The sequence below is a fragment of the Pteropus medius genome, unplaced genomic scaffold (assembly GCF_902729225.1).
Source record: "Pteropus medius unplaced genomic scaffold, Ma_sr-lr_union100, whole genome shotgun sequence".
NCBI lineage: Eukaryota > Metazoa > Chordata > Mammalia > Chiroptera > Pteropodidae > Pteropus > Pteropus medius.
In genome coordinates this window covers 38655700-38677805 of record NW_024354875.1, presented here as the reverse complement: position 1 = coordinate 38677805, position 22106 = coordinate 38655700, and the positions used below count along the sequence as shown (strand labels likewise).

The 22106-nt window shown below is 33.5% G+C and overlaps 1 long non-coding RNA gene and 1 pseudogene across 1 annotated transcript in view; both read right to left on the bottom strand.

Moving 5' to 3' along the window:
- Positions 1-22106, bottom strand: part of LOC120596932 (uncharacterized) — a 336649-nt gene that overhangs the window by 261737 nt on the left and 52806 nt on the right. The gene's annotated exons all lie outside the window — the stretch shown is intronic.
- LOC120597337 (uncharacterized) lies at positions 14049-14167 on the bottom strand (annotated as a pseudogene).

Sequence of the window (22106 nt, the reverse complement as noted above, 5' to 3'; positions counted from 1 at the left end):
TTGCTAAATTCACTTTTCAAATTCCGGGTCAAGTAGCACCTGTTCAAAAATGCGACCCTGACTCTCTGTTGTTGAAAATACAGTTTCTAACATTTAAATTCTCATGGTCCTTTATTCACAACACTGTGGTACTTATTACATATTCCTGTATCTTATGATTATTTCTTTTCATGCTTTTAATAAATTTTAAATGATAAGTTTTTGGAAATAAACTATGCATGAATCATATTCATATTTCCCATAGCACCACCAAAGCTCTTATAATGAAATCATTCTTTATTTATTTTTAATTACAGTTGACATTTAATATTATTTTATATTAGTTTGAGGTGTACAGCATAGTGGTTAGACATTTATTAATTTACAAAGTGATCCCCCCAATAAATCTAGTATCCACCTGGCACCATACATAGTTATTACAATATTATTGACGATATTCCCTATTCTGTACTTTACATTCCTGTGACTATTTTGTAATTACCAATCTGTACTTCTTAATCCTTGATCTTTTTCACCCAGACTCCAACCCCAACCCCATTTTCATCCAGCAACCATCAGTTTATTCTCTGTGTCTATTAGTCTGTTTCTGTTTTGTATGCTTGTTTGTTTGTTTTGTTCTTTAGATTCTACATATAAGTGAAATCATATAGTATTTGTCTTTCTCCTTCTGACTTATTTTACTTAGCATAATACCCCCTTCACTTCATCCATGTTGTTGAAAATGGTAAGATATTATCCCATTTTTGGCTAATATTCATTCTATTGTATATCTGTACCACTTCTTCTTTATCCAATCATTTATTGATGGGCATTTAGGTTGCCTTCGTATCTTGGCTATTGTAAATAATGCTGCAATAAGCATAGAGATGCATATGTCTTTTTAAATTAGTGTTCTGGATTTCTTCAGATAAGTACCCAGAAGTGGAATTGCTGGGTCATAAGGTAGTTCTATTTTTAATTTTTTGAGAAAACTCCATACCATTTTCCATAGTGCCTGCACCAATTTGTAACTCCACCAACAGTGCATGAGGGGCTCTTTTCTCCAAATTCTTGCCAACACTTGTTGTTTATTGATTTATTGATGATAGCCATTCTGACAAGTGTTAGGTGTTATGTATTGTGGTTTTAATATGCATTTCTCTGATGATTAATGACATTGAGCATTTTCATATGTCTGTTGGCCATCTGTATGTCCTCTGTGGAGAAATATCTATTCAGGTCCTCTGCTCATTTTTTCCTTAATTTGTGTACCTGAGGGAACTTTTTGTAAAGGGGAGTAAGCTCTATACTTAATACAATCTTTTAGAGGCCATAAAGATGTGTTAACCTTAATAAAATGGTAGAAAGTTTTTGTTACCAGCTTGAATTGTAGAATTTTTCAAACATAATAAATTCCTATTCTAGAAATATAAGGAAATAATTCAAATAGAAGTGTATGAAGGTGCCTTCTCTAACATCATATTATTGAAAATCTGAAAACAATTTAACATCTAATAGGAGAGAGATGGCTTCAATTTTCACAAAGTAATCAAATAAAAAACTGCAACCATTAAAAATACTCAGAAAAATACAAAATTAAGGATATATGGGAAATATTTGTGAAATAATAATTGAAGAAAGAATATAAACAAGTAAACATGACTTAAATTACTAAAAGGCACAGGATTTGAACAAAAATTGAAAGAAAAATGAATTTAGTGGGAAAATCTATATTTTATACCATAATTTAAAACTTAAAAAAAATATCTAAAACACATATGCATGAATTAAAGAATCTAGTGTATAACATTACAGGAGAAAGAAATTTCTTTCTATACATTGATAATCAGACTGTACTCAGCTTCATCAGTAGCTGAAAGCTCTCCATGTCTTTTCCAAGTGATTATTGTATTCTCCAGTTCAGTACTTTCTGTCGTAAAGAGTTGTCACTTTTCTTTGGATTTATTGTCTTTCTTCCTTGAATCTATACTTACCTCTAAATCAAGGAGTGTCAAGTGACCTTGACAAATCATCAGTGAGAGCCTGGCTAAGAGAGATGGCTATTTAATTCTGTCAATCCCTATTAGACACTAAGGGCCATCACAGTATCAATTTGAATCTTTTTTTTTTTTCCTTATGCTTTGCCTTCAATGTGTTTTTCACTGGTCTAAAAGTGTGAGTTCTCTCAGAAGGCCAGAATTAATAAATATGAGAATTGGACTAGTTGATACCTAGTTAACTATTCAATAAATTAAAGCAGCAAAAAGAATATTAAAAACAAATTGGTAAATGATCAGCTACCTCCACTGTTATCCAGTTTGGCAATTTCTTAAACATACACCTTGGTTTCATTTTTTCTAAAATACTAAAGTTATACCAGTGGAAACTTCCCTGTGTAGTTAATTGAGTTGAATGTGTTGACCTATGGAAAACAAAATATTGCAGTATAGTTTACCCTTGAACAAAGCAGGGGGTCAGGGTAACAACCCCTTGTATAATTGAAAATACGAGTGTAACTTTTGATTCCCCCGAAACTTAGTTGTCCCTTGGTATCCACAGAGGATTGGTCCAGGACCCCCTGCGGATACCAAAATTTCTGAGTGTTTATGTCCTCTATATAAATGGCATTGATTGATGCATACAGTCATCCCTCTACATCTGTGGACTCCCAAGCGCAAATCCAAAACAGTAAGGTATTTATTGAAAAAAATCCACGTAGAGTTCGAACCTGTCTTATTCAAGGGTCAGCTGTATTTCCAAACCCTCAAAGTCTCATGCTTTCAGTTACTTGTACTGATAATTTCTTCTGGACCATCTTATGAGCTCATGTTTCTGAGAACACTAATTTGGAGCATGATAATAGTTTGCTATAAACCAGTAACCAATTAAGATGTCTGCTTATGAATCAAATCTACATCCTTGTCCTTAGTTTAGACTAAACTAACTAGCCATGACCACCAAATTTTAATGTATTTTCTTTTAAAAATATCATCAGGCATATTGTTTTACAAAATTACCTTCTCTTAGTAGAGAATCTTTCAATTGTATTCTTCCTTACTGAAAGACTTCATACTGCATGCACTAAGTCCTCAAGTTCTCATCTCGCTTTTTTTTTTTTACTTTGACAGTTTATTATGCTAGTGAATTTACTTTTGTAAAATGAACCCCACACCAAGATGTTATGTCATTATAATCCCACCTTCAATTAACCTTTTCTCCAGTGGCTAAATTAACATAAACTAGATAGGATGTTCTTCCAAGCTATATAACTTTAGTGTTATAGCTAGTAGTCATCTCACAAAAGCAATTTGTCTGTTAAAAATAAAATCTTATCTCTTGGTCCTTATTAAACAGTGATATTCGTGGAAATCAGTAGGTATATAATGCCAGTTTATTCTGGTTTTTTTTTTCCCCCTCATAAACTGAAATGTTCTAACATAACCAAACATTAAGTCTTCCACTTTACATTCATTAGTCATGCAGGAAGTTAATCATCTGTCTATAAATGAAAGCTTGTACTGGTTTCAGCAAGACAATATTTATTTTCTTTTTATCCTTAGAGATAGAAAGCCTAATTGGCAGAAGAAATTAAGATTGACAAGTCTTGTGATGATCTGATCTAAACAGTATTTTCCAGTGTAACTTCTTAGAACAGAGATGTCTAATGGTTTTATGATGAGAAAGGAATAAATGCACCCCTTAGTTAAGACTTGTTTAATTGGGAAGAGACGATGGCCCATGAGTGTGAAGTAGAGAAGCATAATTTCACATCTCACTTTCACATTCCTAATCACAATCTTTTCGCCATATTTTTTTGTAATTTGGTAAGATGTAGAGGGTGAGCCTGACAGTTGCTAGTTTTGCTTATCTTCCTTTCCAAGAACACCAATTTGAAATTCTAGAAACCCCTGGGTAAAGAAGATTGACAACCACCGTTAGCCTGAAAATGACTGACTAGTTTCCTTATTGACCTATAGATAGAACCCATGGGAGAATATATGTATATGTATAAATAATACTTGTAAGTCCCTGAATAGCAAAAGGCCAGGCAAAAGATTAAGGCCTATTAGCAATGAGTTGGGAAACTGTTAGGTAATTCTATTTTTAAAAATTAACTTATAGATTAATTAATCACTAGAGTTTAAGGTTATACTTTTCTAGTAGAAAGGGATATTAAATGGGCTAAAAATGATTTGTGAAGGTTTTCCATTCTATAATGGCTGACAAAGCATAAACCTTTACTTTTTTTTTTTCTTTGACAAAGCCCATTCAAATGAAAGGAAAATATGCAGATAAGGATACATCTGTGATATCACAAAATGATATTGTCAATAGACCTGAAATTGAAGGATTTTTTAGAAAGTAGAGAACAGTTGGGAACAGAACAACCATGAAACCTAACACAGTTGACAAAAAGAAGAGGATCTCTGAAAAATATATATTTACCCAACAGAACAAAGGATAATTAAAAATCAGGAATGGGTCTTGAAATAGCAGTGAGCCATCTAGCAGAGGCATGATTCAAAGGCTGTGGAATATTTGTGTCTATCTTCTCAATCTCAGTTTCTGGTTACAATGTTTGCTTCTAAGGGAAAAAAAAAAAAAACTATTAAAGCTTGCTAAATAAAGTAGGATTTGTTGAAGGAAACTCTCAGAATTAAGATGGAAGTTAAAAAAAAAGGGCAGTGTCCCAAGGTACTCATCATGGTAGACAAGGGGCCATCAAGAGTTCCAGAAACTCTCTGGACACCAAAGGACCAGTACTTTCCGTGCCCATAAACTAGAGCCAGCACTTTTTGTGATCATTCCTTTCCAGGGGAAGAGAGATTTTTATTTGTGTTAGGGAGACTGCATCCAGTTAATAGAGTTTCAAATATGAATACACCCAAGATCACCAAGTATTTGAAGAAAATCCATAACATTTTGAACAAATCCCAAATGTTGATGCAAAAAGGTAGAAGAGAACTTTAAAATGAGTAATATAACTATCTTCAGAGAAATTCAAAGGCAATCATATAGATACTATAAATACAGTGTTATAAAATATTAAGTAATTAAGTCTTTGAAATGAAAATCATGATAGTGATAATTTTTAAAAATCTAAAGAATAGCGGGAATTCAGGACAGGATGTTTTCGTTTCCTATAGAATCTTTCATGTTGACTAAAGTTTCATCTTCAGGCTCTAAATGGTGGCCCCTCAACCAGCTTCCAGATCTCCATTCAGAGCCAAAAAAATTACGACAGCTGCTACAGGCATCATATTTTTTTCAAGAAACCATCCAGCATCAGAGATCTCTTATGGCAGCTACTACAAGGACCTGGGTTTGACTCTCTCATAGGCCTGAGGCATTCAAGACCCAAGGTCTGCCTATGGTGACAGGGGTAGGTTCGATCTCACTCAAATCACTTTAATGAGAATGGATGTGAGGTAATTTCCCACTGGAAAAATAACTGACAGGAAAAAGTAGAAATAGATGCTGTGGAGCCAATCAAATACACAAATAAAACAAGTTAAAAAGTAAAAATATAGAGGATCTGAGTAATTTATTTAACGTGGTTAATTTTAACAGTCATATGCTTGTATGTATAATCATTAATACACATTTTGGGTAATATATAATTACTCAATACATTTTAAAATGTAGGATTGATCCAGGTCATTTTTTTTAAACCATAGGTCAATAAAACTCAATACTGACAACAAAATGATACAAAAAATATAACCACTGAAAAAATATAACATGTAAATGCTTTCTTTTAAAAAATGTCTTGGGTTAAAGAGAAATTCAAACATCAAATTATAGATTATTCAGATTATGTATGTTATTATAATCTGGTAATGTGGTAGCAATAATTGAGGTCTAGATATCAGGGAACTTAGACTCTTATTTTCTCTTTTGCTAATTAGCTCCGTGACTTTAAACATGTCACCTAACTCCTCTCAAAGTCACCTAATTCCCTTAATCTCATTTTTCCGTCCTTTTTACTTTGTTAGTTTAAGAAGAAAAAATATTTTTAAAAATATTCTAATAACCTATCTACTTACCTACATATGTACATATATGTATGCTACTGTCATTTTCAAAATAATTTAATATTGTTGATCCTGAAAATGCCAATTGTCATAATCTCTAAAGTTATATACAACAGCAGTTACCAGGATTTTGTTTTCTGTGTGTTTATTATATTAAGACAGCAATATTTTGTAACACACATATAAAACATACCCCATTATTTGGGGTAGTGTGGATGACAGAGCATAAATACTGAGCCAGTTGCTTTTTTTTTTTTTTTTTTTTGCAAAATTGTTGACTGAACAACTTCACGAATGTATATCGGTATATACAGAAGCATGCTCACTTGTTTCAAAGTAGAGATATTTTACCCCCAAATTCTCCAAAATAATTTTCTTGAAGACATCTTCAATATCTCAAAAACTTCTCTGAAAAATGTTGGCAACAACTAAACACGGGTAAGAATTATTACATTTCACCCCTCAGATAAACTAGTTGATTTTTTTTCACGAAATTATGTTCATGATTCTGGTTTTTGAGAACTTTATTGAATTGAGAAATTTAAAATATAAATTTATCACTCATCTATAGTATCCAAAGTTATATTTGGTTATGAATATTTGTAGGATATTATGAAGAATATCCTATAGGAGTCAGTCCTATGGTTTTGTTTATAAAATCTCCAATCTACCTGCTAAATATGCCAAGAACTACGGACTTTTTTCATTTTTGAAGATTTGAAAATTTGTGTTGTCCCTGCTATATTAAAATTGGGGCAACTACAAACATTAGTACTTAAGAATGGCCAAGTATAACTTCTTTTTATAAGCAACAATCCTCAGTATGACTCAAAAGGGCTTTATGACCAGCATTCATATTCATACAATCCAAAGAAAATGATCTGATATTTAACAGACAATTTTTGCATTATGAAGTTCCTGGATGATGAGGTCAAAGGTATTTCACAGATGGATGAACATAGTTTTGAAGATCAATGATTAGAGAGGAACAATTCAGCACATCTCTGAAATCAAACGAACAGAGAGTTGCTGGATCAATATTACATTGCACCTTCTAATCAATGACCACTCTTTCTCCTGCTGCAGCCATATTTCATTCAGTACATTCACAATGAAGAATGTTCATTCAGCTTCAATGATAGTAAAGAACTCTAAGTGTTAATAAAACAGCATTTTTTTTTTTCCTTATGATAGTTTTAGGCACAATTGAGCATAAGTAAAGGGTAAGCATAAATTTCCTTCATGGAGGCCAATAGAGAATGGGGACAATAATTTGATCTTTGGGAACCTGGAAATTTCATATGCTTGCTTAAGTCTTCTGTTCAGACTTGACTATATATTTGTATAAGGAAGTATTCTAAACCATCACTTCAATTTCCTCTCCAAATTTGGCAAAGCGCTCGGAACCTAAGGTTTCACAAGAATTTCTCAAATGGTGTAATTTTTTTCCTAATAATTAAGAGAACTGTATTAAACTAACTTTCATAGCCTTTAACGATTGCCAGTATGTTTTATTACCATGTAATCTCATGTACTTCAGTGAATTGTACTTTCTAAAAAAAAATTATCGGTAAAATAATACAAAATATGTTTTTGTGATTTATATAAATAAGAGGACCACGTGGTATTACTGCTCAGTGTTTATAACCCAAAACTTGTTGAAAAATTTTGACTCTATTGTTTTAATATATATGAACCTAGATTTGAATTAGTTATCATTTTTTTCCAATGAAGATCTTCGAAATGCTGTCACAGTCTCCCTTGCAGATCAATAGATGTGTGTGTTAACTGGTGAGTATGAAATGTTCTAGACATCCAAATATATATGAAACTCAATAACTGAAATTTAACTTCTATATACACCAGTATCTGCATCCTAATACCTTATGTCATTTCATGATACTACAGGACAGCTTTGAATGACCCAACTTTGACAGTGCCTTCATTTCCATCATGCTGATACATGTTAACTCAAGTTACAGATGAAATCTAAGATATAAATAATGGACTTTTCGAGATTCAATGTTAGTTATTAGAAAATGAGTTTACTTTTTAACCTCATTTTTAAACAGTGAAAGGACAGATCTAACTTAAAGTTTGATCAGTTTTAACAAATGTATACACCAGTGCAACCCAACCCCCTGCCAAACATGAAACATATCCATCAAGCCAGAAAGTTCCCATGTGTCACTTCTTAATCTATCCCACCATTCCCCTCCCCACTCCACCACTGCCAGCACCATTGTTCTGTTCTCTATCACCACAGATGAATTTTGCCTGTTTTAAACCATTGACATTCAAAGTGATTATTGATAAAATTGGATTAACATATATTCTATTTGTTACTGTTTTCTATTTGTTATCCTTGTCCTTAGTTCATATTTTTGTCTTCCACTCTTTTTTTTTTTTTGCCTTTCTTGCCTTTAATTGAGCATTTTATATAATTACATTTTCTCTCCTTTCTTGGCATATTGACTATACTTCCATTTTGACTTTTCAGATGTTTTAATTGAATAGCAAACATAGTAGGCTAAAGAACAGCAGAGACTAAATTAAGTTATATTTATGTCTAGAAGAGGGTGCATAGTTCCTTCTCTCCGGCCACTAGCATCAACCTAGTCTTTAAAATGTCCTGAGTCTGGGTTTTTATTGTTTATTTACTTAGATTCAGTTCACCACAGGCTTCAAATGATTTGATGGCAAGAACAAATCTTTCCTTTATCAGAATGTGGTGTTTGAGTTCCTGAAGCATTTGTCTCAGGTTTCCTGCCCTTTTCTCAGCCTTTAGCAGACCCTGTGTACCTGTATCTTGGAAGGGGTTTCTCTTCTGCTCCAGCCCCAGCTGCAGATAGTCACTCTCTGGTCTCAGTATGCCTACTGAATTTCTCTCAATTCTCCCTGTGATGTCAGTGAGCATGGTGCTCCTACACTTCAGAAAGGGTTTCTCTCAGTTTTCCAGCTCTGACCTCAGTCTTTCTTATGAGCACTTGGTGAAGGCTCTTGGAAAAGAATTGTGGGTAGGGTCAGTTTTTCTCCAAGGCTCCTGGGTATTCTACATAATCATGTCTTCCTACACTCAGCCTTTACAAATTCATCATAAGGTCAACTATTCTCTTCTTTGTAACATAAAGGCAGCTTCCTCTCCCTCCCATTCCTCTGCCAATAATGAACGGAGCCATGTGTCTCTTCTTTCTTAGGAAGGGTTTATTACTTTCTGAATTTCAGTTTACTAGTTTTCTTTACAACTTTATATTTCTGATAGGCCTTTAAAAAATGTGGTTTTGTAGGTTACCCAGCTTGTTCTCACTTTTAAGATGAGTATGATGTTATCTTGAGGCTTTCTATATCCTAAGCAGAAGTGAAGTGGTCTTAAACTTTATTTTTAAATAAAATATAAGCTCAACTTAAACATAAGTAATTTATTATGTTTATGGTATACAATCTGAAAAGCAGCTTACATTTACTTTACATGTTGCATATATTTATAAATTTCTAATAAATATCTGTCATACTCTCAAAAGGTTACCACATATGTTTTCTTAATTGATCTGAATATTTGACTTTGGCAAGAGAGATTTTACCAAAATTTTCTCTCAATTCCATTATGAAAATAATGGAGATTTATTTTATCTTTAAATAACAATTATATTATAATGCTGACTGTGATTTTGCAATTTTATTACCTCCAACCCCTTCCTTCCTGAATATTCTCATGTGACTCACTAATGAAAAATCTGGGTTCCAATGTGCTTTTAAAACCTCTCCTTGAAAATCCATGAGACACATAATATATCCCATTACTTATTATCAAACTTTTTTATTTCCTAAGTAAAATTGGAATGTTTCGTTTAACCCCCAGTATCAAAAACTTTGAACTTATATGACTTCCAGATGTTTCTAAAACCTGAAATGGTTCTCAACACATTAAAGATCAAGGCATAACTGGATGAGGAATAGTAAGTGGGGTCAGTCCTATGAATGCAATGCTTGAGCACTGCCTTACCCTACTGGGGCGTTATAGTTTCAGTGCTTCCATGCCTTATTAGAATGCTAAGTTTTAAAAAGATTGCACTATCTATTTAAAAGGGTTGGTATTGCTATTTACTGAAATCATTCCAAAACATACTAGCAGAGGTAAAAAAAAAAAAAAGCTCTGAAGAGATTTAACATTTGAATTTCAAAATTAAGCAATGAAAATCATTCTAGTTAAGTATTTTGATATGAGGATCCTTCATTAGATTAATTTAACTTAAAAAAATTAGTCACATTTCTTTATAGCCACAATTCAGCTACTTCAGTCGTTTCTGTCAGTGAAAACATCTTAATGTTTCTCAAATAATATAATGCCATCAGGTCCTCTATCACTTTATTTACATTTCATCAATATGTCATTATACAGAAAATTAAATAAAAGAGAAGAAGGTGCAGTAGTGAGTTATTTATAAATTGTAGTTATATGCAATCTGTTATTTTCTATTTACCTTTTAACAGAAAATCATTTATGCAAATTGGAAAATTCCTTTTGTAGTCCAAAAAAGTAATCAGAATCCATGTCAACACACTTGTTCAAGATGCAGTTTAAATTCAAACAAATAACAAACAGAAAATAATCTTGAAAAATTGAAATCCCTTAATTTTTTAGATTTTTCCCAGTTCACATATTTCACTATATTTTGTGATATTTTTTAGAATTCAAATACTATCTTATTGTTTAAGATTTTTTCATCTTTATAATTTAATTCATCTAATTTTTAAAAGAATCTCTATACAAATCTCTATATAAATATGAGAAAGAACATTTAAAGAGAGTAATAATCAAGACTAAAATTTGGCTATCCACACCCTGAGAACTTATTCTGAAATGCTGCAAACTCATATACATCAAGCCATATTATTTTCACCTCTAATAATCTACATGATGAACACAAGTTACCATGATTAGCAGTTCACAACTTAATTTCAATTTACAAATCACAAATTATACCATTAAGCAGACTCTATTCAGTAGTCTGAGTTAAAAGATAAAAACCAAGATGTTCCTTGCTGCTCTTAAGAAGTGTAATTTAGACTAGAAGGAATTTTAGTCATATTTTATGTACACCCGTAGCAAATAGTGCTGAAATATACAAATTATACATACACACACAGCTAACTACATACACCTAACTTGTACCTGTATATACAATTACTGATGGACTCATAAAGAAATATTTCTCTACTGCACAGAATATGAATCAGTTTCTCAGAAACAACACAACTAAGGTACAGTGAGCTACAATTACTTGGTAGTTCCTTGGGAGGAAAAGGTGCAATAGAAGCATCGTAACTATAATGTTATATAACCATTGATCATTATTATGTTACTGAAGCATTTAATTTAAAAAAATGCACGCTTTTTCCTAGAGTAAAATATTTAAAAAGTAAAGCCATTTTAAGAATTTTCTAAAAACTATGTCAGAACAACAACAACAAAAATGTGCATCTTGAGTACAGATAATGAGACAATCACATCTTGACTCTCCCAACTCTACACTATCCAAGAATCATTGGCCCAGTTCACATTATTTTTATAAAGTTGGATTCAAAATATTTTTTCAATATTAATATAACTGAGACAGTACACACTCAAAAACACAAAGCTTAATATTCCAATTTCAGTGGCATTCTCAATCCTAACTATTTAGGTTTAGGATTGTGGATGCCACTTTCTGAATAACATCATTACTTTCAAAATGAAAATACATGATATTAGAATACTTAGACACAGGAGTCACATTCATCTTATGTACCCCTACAAATATAGGTATAGATTAGACATATGTCTCTCATATCGGGTTGTGATTAGCATTTTATTTGTATAACACTCCACCCCCCAAATGGACTGAAAGTTCTAGAGACAGAGATCATAACTCTTTTAATCAGTACTGATCACTACTGTAGTCACAGTGCTGGTATGTTAACTAGTGATCAATATATTTTATTGAATTTTTATTCATTCATTAAACAAATACTTATTAAATGGCTTCTATGGGCACTGTGATGGTAATGAAGATTCTGACATAAACATAACTAAGATGCTCATAGTTTAATAGGAGAAATAAAATACATGGGACAAGGTTAACAACAGAAAAGTACATCATTTATAAAAGTATCAAAGGAGGAGGACTTCTCTCTATGAAGTCTATAAAAGATTCCTGAAGGAGGCAACATCTGAGCTGGATTTTCAAAATGAATGGGGCTTTTGCCAGGCAGATCATGGAGGGAGATATGACAAAATTATAAATAAATGGTATCCTATTTGAAAAGGCACATTAGACACAGTGATAAAAATCGAGGCAATTCATATCCCTAAAACATAAAATAAATCAGTTCTTAGAGTATATGGCAGTTTCCACTCCACAAAGAGTGAATTCTCACTCTCAAAATTCCATCAACATCTCCTTGATATTTCTATTACCTGATCCTAGTCTTTTATAATATTATCATTATTAGAGCTCCATTTTAATTTAATCAGCATGTCCCACTTACCAGCATGAGGTACAAATTAAGTCACATTTCTTTTATTCAAATTAAATTTTTGAGGCTCTATTCCTTTCATTATCGTTGACTCCTGGGGATTATTTCTTAATCCAAAGAGTCCATCTTGGTACTATCGCCTCAGGGAAAAATCTAGGAAAGCATGTTGTCGGAGTAAAGACTTCATTGCTGCCTGCTATACTGTGACTGCTTACACCAGGCTGCCAGTGTACCTGGGCAGTCAGCCTAAGTAAATGCAAGCCAGGGAGGCAAGATGCTTCCTGGGGACAATGTACGGTGACTTGAGAACACACTGAGCCCAATGTTTGGTGAGCCAGTATCCAGATACAGTTCTTGCCCTACTTGGGTTCCTGGCATGAAAGTTATTTAATAACACAGGTCTTTCTATTTATACGCTCATATAGACATAGAGACATTGAGAAAAAACAAAACAAAACAAGTCCAGATCTAAAGGGGTTTCTTATTTCAATTATGTGCTATGTCATGAACTACCTTTTTGGTAGTTCCCAGGTGTTCTACATGCCTTACCTCTTGTAGGAGCAGTGCTAATAACCATTTTCTATACATAGGTGAATATTTCTATCTGTAAAATCCAGAATCCAATCCATCCTACACAATGCTTCCAAATTAAACTTCATAAAGCCTAACTTCTATTGTAGCAATTAAAATTTTTTATTGGTTCTCTACTGCATATCAAACTGTGGTCACACTCCTTAGCCTAGCATTCAAGGGTTTCCATGTTCCAGTTTCATGTCTTTCTACACCATTTCATCTACTTCTAATTCAACCATTTTATTTTATTGACGAGGAAGCAGACATGAAATTTCAAAATTCTATTCTAGACTTTGTATGTTTACCACTGAATATTCAATGCTAAGAGGAGTGCCTGGACTATAGAAAGTGCTCATTTAATATTTGTTGCATGAATTAAAATTTAGATTCATTATATTTTCAGTTTACTTGCAACACATATATCAATATGTACATACAGAACCTGACTCTCTCATAACTCATATGAATCCTGAAATGAATCAAAATAAAAATTATACATGTATATACATTCACCCATCTAATATCAAAGTACATAAATTTGGAAAAGTTGTAATTATTATATTACTTCTATTTCAAGAATAATAATGATAAATATTTATTGAGCACTTTAGCATGTATCTATTGCTCTAATATTTTATATGTATTAATTAGTTTAATCTTGAAAATAATCCTATACTATAGAAACTATTATTACATCAGTTTTACAAATGAGAAAACTGAGTCCCAAAGAAATTAAATAACGACTGCACTGAGAGAAGAATGTAAGAAATTTTGGCTATATCTCATGTAGGAGTAGAGTGTCACAGGTAATTCCAAGTTGTCTAGCCTAACTATCTGATTGGACACACTTGCCAATACAAAGATGACAAACACTGGATGAACATTTGGATTTGAGGGTGTGCCTGTGCACTTTGTTTTATTTATTTTTATTTTTAATTTTTTTTTCACCTACAGCACTTGGTATTCCTAGATGGTCTCCCATCAAAGTACTAACCAGGGCTGACCCTGCTTAGCTTCCAAGATCAGATGAGATCAGGCACGATCAGGGTGGCATGGCTGTAGACTGTGCCTGTTTAAATGTTTGTTTTAGATTATTTCATGTTAGAGGGAGCTCTAAGAAATCCAAGGAGAGATATTAGGATGACAATTGTCTTGGAGGTCAGAAGAGAAGTTTTGAGTAGGGCTACAAATCTAGAAGTCACGGTCTTACAACTTACATAGTATCCAGATATGACCTGTATACATACATGCTTATACACATATACATACACATATTCAGATACTAACATAGGAAACTATGTCATATGGAACTATAACTTAGACCAGCTTCTGAATTCAGAATATACTATATTTTGATACTAAAGCTTACAGACCTGTATAAATTAGGATTGAGTTTAGCTGCTTGTAACAGAAACCAGATTACAAATATTACTTAGGTAACAAGTCTGAAAATAAGTATTTTAGGGACAGTGCAGTTGTTAAGGGACCCATTAAAGGTTTCTTATAGCTTCTTACTTTTCCATTGTAATGATGGTATTTGCATTCATAGTACTTTGCTGGATTCTAGGCATAAAGAAGGAAGTGAAAAGGAGAAAGAATAGTGTCTATATCAGGAAAATTAAGCATTCAATTTTGTTTCCATTGGCTGGAATGTGTCACATGGCCATCCCTATTTTAAAAAGGCAGCTGAAAAATCAAGTTTTTATCTGAGTATATTGTAACTTCAAATAAAATTGAGATTGTTTTGTTAAGAAAGATGGGAAGAGTGAGTATCAAATAGAAAACTGGCTTATCTGCCAGACAGTTGTAGGGTTTTAGAGCTTTAATAGAATTTGAAACTGCCTAGTATAAATCCCCTCATTTTCCAGATAGAAATACTAAAGTGATTTGTTCCGTGTTATGTTGCAACTAGGCAGAGACAATAATAAGTAAAGTTGGTAAAAACAACCTCATTGTTCTAGTTCTGTGTTCAGGGGCATATCCATCATACCACACTGCAGTGTCAGAAGCCTAAAAGTCTAACAACCTCGTCCCAGGGCCCTCCACTTCCCACTCGACTCTCATAGTTCTCTGTGTATATTGCCATTATCATACCGCATTCTACTGTAATTATTTGTTTCTGTGTTTATTTGCCCTCTAAATTGGAAACACTCCCTGGAGCAGGCACAGCGATTTATTCATTTTTATCTCCTGCTCATTTCTCCCAGGGTCTCAGAGAATACTCAGAATATTGTAGATAGTTGATAGGTTATTGTTAAATGAATTAACCTCACACAGAAGACTCAGAATATTGTAGATAGTTGATAGGTTACTGTTAAATGAATTAACCTCACACAGAAGAATATAACCTCAGGATAATGTTTTAGTGGGCTCTAATGAAAGGATATAAAGCATCGTTATGATGTTGAATTTTACCCCTATAGCCCCTGAGCCATTGGTTAAAATCATTATCACAATATTATAATCACAGACTTCAGGGCTCATAAAAATCATCTGATTCAGTCCCCTTGTTCATATAGTCTCTTGTTTTATCAGCATCAACTAAGGACCAGAGATGTTACATTGCCTAAGTTTATGGAGTCAGTAGGAGGGAGGGAGGAAACAAAGACAGAAGTCATCCTTAAGGCATTTAGTGTTGTTTTTGAACATATCACATTGCCAAAATTTTAAAGTAATGATATATTTCACTTTTATATTTTATATGTTCAAAGTCTAAAATGGTTTATGCTATTTTAGAATACTGACCTTTGATATACTGCTAGGTGAAGATGCAAAGGTTTTCACATATATGATATTATAAACGGACAACAGTAAAAGAGGGCCAAAATTTATTATCAAGATTCAACTTGAGTTTTTCCACTTCCAGAGACTGATACTCATAATATATCTTTAGCACCCCTCCAGGGCACCTTAGATATTCTACTTTCTATTTGTAACTGGGAAAATAGAGGTTAAGATAAAGGCCAGAGCAACTGTCAGAAAGCATTAGTTTTGCTACTCTACAAACACATCCATTTGCTTAAATTACACTGGCTCTTAGCATCCACTTTTGCTTATATGCAACAGGGCCAACACTATTTTCTCAGCACTTTACTCATTTGAAAATGAGAACATGCATTTTATATGATTAAATAAATTAGACCAGGCTAGGATATGACACATAGTCCTTGTCCTCAAGACCTAAGTAAAATCAGGGAAGCCTATTAAGAGCTAGAGTGTGGGCATAAAGTAAATCATGTGCAGAACTAAACATGAGCTCATCTATTTCTCATATATATCTCATATCATATATATCAAATATATCTTACATATTAATAGCAATCTTCATATTTTTGTTACATGTAATCATGTGAGCTCTATTCCCCTGGGACATAAATTTCACTTAATGTAAATTTGTTGAATAAAAGTGATTTATGTGTCTTCTTCAATTCAGGGCCACTTACGGAGGAAGGGAAAATTTCGAATGTTGATTGAACGAGAGATAGTTGGGTAAGTCAAATAGGATCAAATGGAGTTTGCATGTCAGGGTTATGACCACTAACACATCCAAAGGGTTAGAGCCTAGGATTCTGTTTACAAAATATATTCTCATTCTTATACTTGACCCAAGTTGATCTTTTCTAAAACCTCATAATATAGTAAAAGGCAAGTTTTCTTACTTCTAGGTGAGAAAAATGAGGCTCAGAGAAGTTCTGCACCGCCAAATTCTGACAGGTGCTCTGTCTCAGAACTCCTAAATCCGGGGAGTTCTGCTTTTAAACTCTGAGCTTTGCCATCTTTTCCTGTTACAAGTGGAGTAGCCCGGGTTATGGTGGTCAGAACCAGTGCACATTGTAAGAGCCAAGCTGATGTTTCATAATTATTTTTTAAATTAATTTTTAATCTAGTTTAGTTACTAAACAACTATACTTAAGATAGGTATCATCTGAGACCTCAATCATTTGATAAAAGTATAAAATACCTGAACAGTAATTAGTTCTGCTTCATAATTGACTTGTGCTACATTTAATGATTATTATTTTAATTCATAATTGTCTAATATCTACCTACCTATTGCTATGGGACAAAGAGGCTCTTTTCTGTGATATGTGTGCCCTGTAATCTTGTCTTTATATTGCTTCATGAAAAGCTGATTAGGAGAACCCATTAAGGTCTATATTAAAAGAACTGTGGGAAAATAATGAATCAGAAAACTGACAGAGGGAGTTAAATGGAAAATAAGTCCTTTAACACATGTTCATTCTTTTAAAAATGTATGCATTTCTTTTACAGAGAAGGTTTAGAAGTCAGTTAAAAACTCATATCAAAAAAAGATTTATTGTGAATAATTCAGAACCTTCTTTCACACAGCACTGTTCTCTTATAAACAAACTGGCTTCAAATAACAATATTATATACTACCACTAACTTTATATTTGTACTTATTCAGTGCTTTAGAGCTGAAAAGAGAATTTTCACATATTTTACCTTTTTGCTATTTTTCTTTATGTAATTTTATGCACCCTCTTCCATCTACATACTTACTATATTTCTCTGATCATCTTATTATTTTTTGTCTAAAATGTTAGCTCAGAAGTTAATCTTATATCATAGTATCAAGATAAATGTAGATGCTCAGTTTTGAGAATATACAAAGAGTATAAGATTTTTAGCTAAGCAAGAAGATAAATGTTCTGAACATCATGCAATGAATTTAATGACAAAATAGTTCATAAATCACCCAGAAGCTCATTTTCTTGGATCACAGAAACTTAAGAATTCCAGAAATGTAGTCCCACTTTGATACTCAAAGGTGATTCTTATTACCTATATCGTCATCTCTATCTGAAGTTCCACCTGAAAAATGCTTGAAACTCTTGGTTGGTCTTTCTATACACACCAGGACTCATTACTGCTAATAACTGTTATCTAAGGATCTGGTTTATATGTGCCTTGATTTCTCATTCCAAAAGTTTTGCTTAAACTTTTGAACTTTATATTCCATGTTAACTGATATTCTGTCATTCTTCTCTCATCATATAGCTCAAATCCTCTGCTTGAAATTATGTAACTCTCTAATGTGTGTTCTATCCATCCACATTGTTTAGTATTTCTTATGTTTCTGTCCAACTTCATAATTTTCCTCTGTCTAAGCTAAGACCATGTACGTGGTCTGGGCAAGAGGGAGAACCAGATGAAGTTTGACTTTGGGTGTCCCATCCTCCTCAGTCTGTATGCTCCTTATCTCCATATTTGTGACTCCCCCAACCACCCCTCTAATCAAAATGTGCTTTGAGGAAAGAGTACTATAAATATTAATTAAATTCTTTTGTGTGCTTAAGTTACCTTAACTGATAGATTTTAATATTAACACAGTATCTATAACTCTGGAATCAAAGACTATTAAAGATACTTCAGGCATCAAGGAGGAAGAGAAATCCCTAAGAAGATTGAGATGAAAACAGTAAAGAAAGAGAGTATGTTTCCAGAGTATAAATTTGGCTGATTTTTTATCTGAATAAGAATCTGACTTTGTGACCTTAAGAGTAGTTTTCTCTACTCTGGTCCTCTGACAGACATTTTAGAAAGATTGAAGATGAGATCTTTGACATTTTAATTAAACTCCAAAAAGCAATATTTGGATTAAAAAGAATGATGTCAAACTCGGTGCCAAAAGCAAAACATTTAAGCTTTTTTATTGCATTTAATTATTGAAAATAATGTGGATAAGGAAATATATTCTTAGGAAGGAAAATGTTGGGAATGGAGACATCCTTGGGAAAACAGACAATATAATGGTTAAAGTACCAGATTTTTTAATGATTCGAAAGTACCTGATTTGTAATGACTTAAAAGGCATCACAATCTTTTCCCTATCATTTTGCCTACCTCCCAAAATGAAGTATTTCCATTTTTATTATACTTGAAACAACTATTAGATGTTATTAAAACATCAGCCTTAAGATAAAAACTGCTCAAAGACATCACTTGATTTTTAGCATTTTATATCTTGAAAATTACAACTTAAAGCATGCATTTAATAATCTTAGTAATGGGCTACAAAATGCTGGGTATGTATATATGTCTTCAGTGGCAGAGTGTATCTTCTCAAGATGGCCACACTAATATATATTTCATTTTATATATTCTTCTTACAATGTGACATCAACATTTTGATCAAGAGGTGAGGTCTATATTTCCTTGTTCTCGATTTCACTCACCCTGCCCTCTCTGTTTCCAGTTCTGTGGAAACCCAGCCACTATGCAGTAAGCAAGCCCATACCAGTCCACATGGAGATACTATATAGAAGTTACACACGGAGAGAAACTGAATCCTCTAGCCAATAGCTAATGACTGCCAGCTATGAGCAAGCCTTCAGATAATTCCAGCCCCCAGCCTTTGAGTCTTCCAACTGAGGCCCCAGGCATTGTGGAACAGAGATAAGCTGTTGCCTTTGTGCTCTTTCTAAACTTTTAATCATCATGATCCATGAGCATAATAAATGGTTGTTTTACTCAAATATATTTTGCATAATTTATTATATAGCCATAGTAACTGAAACACCATCATATTAGAAATATGTACTTGATGTCTTTGTTTTCCATTCTTGGTTTCTATCATCAGTACAATTCTTGACTGTTTAAAGAAATAACGAGACATATGCTACATCTTCTCTCTTCTTTTCATATCTTTGAATCTCCTATGCAAGTTCAATACACTTCCAGAGGTAAGACATGGCACAACCATATTTCAAGACTAAATGAGCAATTTAGAAGCCACATGGGAACAACGTATTCTTTAGCCCTATCTGTAGTGGTACCCAGATACAGAGATATTCAATTTATTTCAACAGATATTTATTGAATATCTGTATATGTGAAACAGGAAAAAAGGGAGAATTAATGTTTATTAAGTAAATTGTACATGGCTGGCACTATTAGTTCTTTAAATATTTACGACAATCTTATGAGGTAGAGCATTGCCACAGATGAGACTCAGGGAAGTTAAATACCTTTCCAGATATAACTGCCAGTAGGTGGTAGAGTTAAGATTCAAACTTATATCTGCACTATAACAAATATATGCCTCATTTTTATAATGGGATAATAACAGAAACCACATCCATGGTTGTCATGCAAATTGAGTAAAATAGTTTGTGAAAATTGCCTAGAACATAGTAAAAAATAAATACTAAATGTTGTTATACCATTTTGTCTTGCCTTTGGACTTAGTACTGATACCTTAAAAATGCAAAAATGAGTAAGATATAGTTTTCATTGTCAATAAGTTTATAGTTTTGGGGGTGTTGAGTTGGAGCTGTAGTAGTTTAGATGTTGAGGCAAATACATACACAAAAAAGCTATAATGTGAAATAAATTTTAATAAATGACTCAAAAATGGTACAGGAACAAGACTACATTCAGTTGAGATATCAAGAAGTTTTCATGGATGAAACATTACTGAGGATGGACCTTGATGGTTAAAATTTTATTTTTAAAGACAGGAAGAGTAGTTAATTCTATGTAGAAGAAAATGTATAGCGAAAAAATACAAAAAGCATCGTGAACTATTCAAAAATTCTAAGAAGTTCAGTATCCCCAGAGAAAAGAACTCAATTTTTTAAAAGAAAAATTGAATATGCTTATAGGCTTAGGGGAAGGAGTCAATAAAGATGTTAAGGATAGATATAGAAATGTGATGGCTATCCTGAAAGAAGCAAGAATGGGGTGGGTTGAGGGAGATGGGAATGCAGTTGGCCATGAACAGCTGGTGGAGTATCTCATTCTCAGAGAGCAGAGGAAACTGCGGCCATAGATAAAAGGATAGGGAGCAGAGAAAGGATGCACATGCCTCAGGTCCTCTGTTGGACAGGAAATGAGATTATAGATGAGTGATGGAAGAGGGTTCGAAGAGGACGGGGAACATTTAGAATGGGAATGGAAGAAGGGAATGGAAGGGAGTGGAAAGAGCAGTTGAATAAAGACAAATCCAAGGACTGTTGATAGCGTTGCTCCCACAATACATATTCGTTGTTCACCTTGCATGTGCCAGATGTTGAGAGTACAACAATCAACGAAGCAAATACTCTGCCTTCAAGAAAGAGATTAGGTAAGGGAATGGAAATTTGTTATTCAGTGTGTTATAGCCTAATAGAAGTCTACTTCATAGACACCTGTAGGAGCACTGAGGGCACTGAGCCTCAAATCTGTGAGTTAGAAGAGTGCTTTCCACAGCACATAACATCTAGATTGAAAATAACAACAATAATACAACTGTAGGTGTTAACCAAGCAAAGAGAGAGGAGTGGAAAAGTGTTGAAACACAAGGCCTACAAAGACCCATGATTATAGGAGGTCTGGCATACTTTTCACTAAAAAGAATGCCTTCTTTACTTAGTTGTTACATCAAAGAGTATGATCTAACCCCCAAAGATATTAGAGAAGCACTGTATGGTTTCACATAGGAGAACAATCAGCCCAAATCTACATTTTGGAAAGATGTCTCAGTCAAAGCTCTTGGTGGCAAAAACAAAACAAAACAAAACAACAACAACAACAAACAGAATTCTGCCTGAGCTGACTTAGCAAAAAGGAGAAATTTATTAACTATATATCATAGTGCTTTTCAACCCTTTTCATATCCAGCACAGATGGAAATGATAATATTTATATAGCACCCTGGGGAAAACAGAGGAGGCTGCTTGTGGTAGGAGGCAATCAGCCTGGGGACTCCAGCTGCCCAAAGGGCTCAAGGGGTCAGTATCACAGCACACAGCTTCAGCATACCGGCTGGGGAGCTCAGATCCATTATATGAAATCATAGGCTCAGGGATAAATCATGAACCTGAAAGACTGGTTGAGCCTTATGAGGGGCTGAGGGTAGGAACTCTAAAGCCATCAGAAGTCAAGCTCGTCTCTCTCTTTTTCTGAGGCAAAAGGGTCCTATATTTGCTCCTGTCTTTACATACCTCTTTCTCTCTTCTTGAGCTAGATTCCTAGCTTTCTTGTGCATTAGGCATAAGA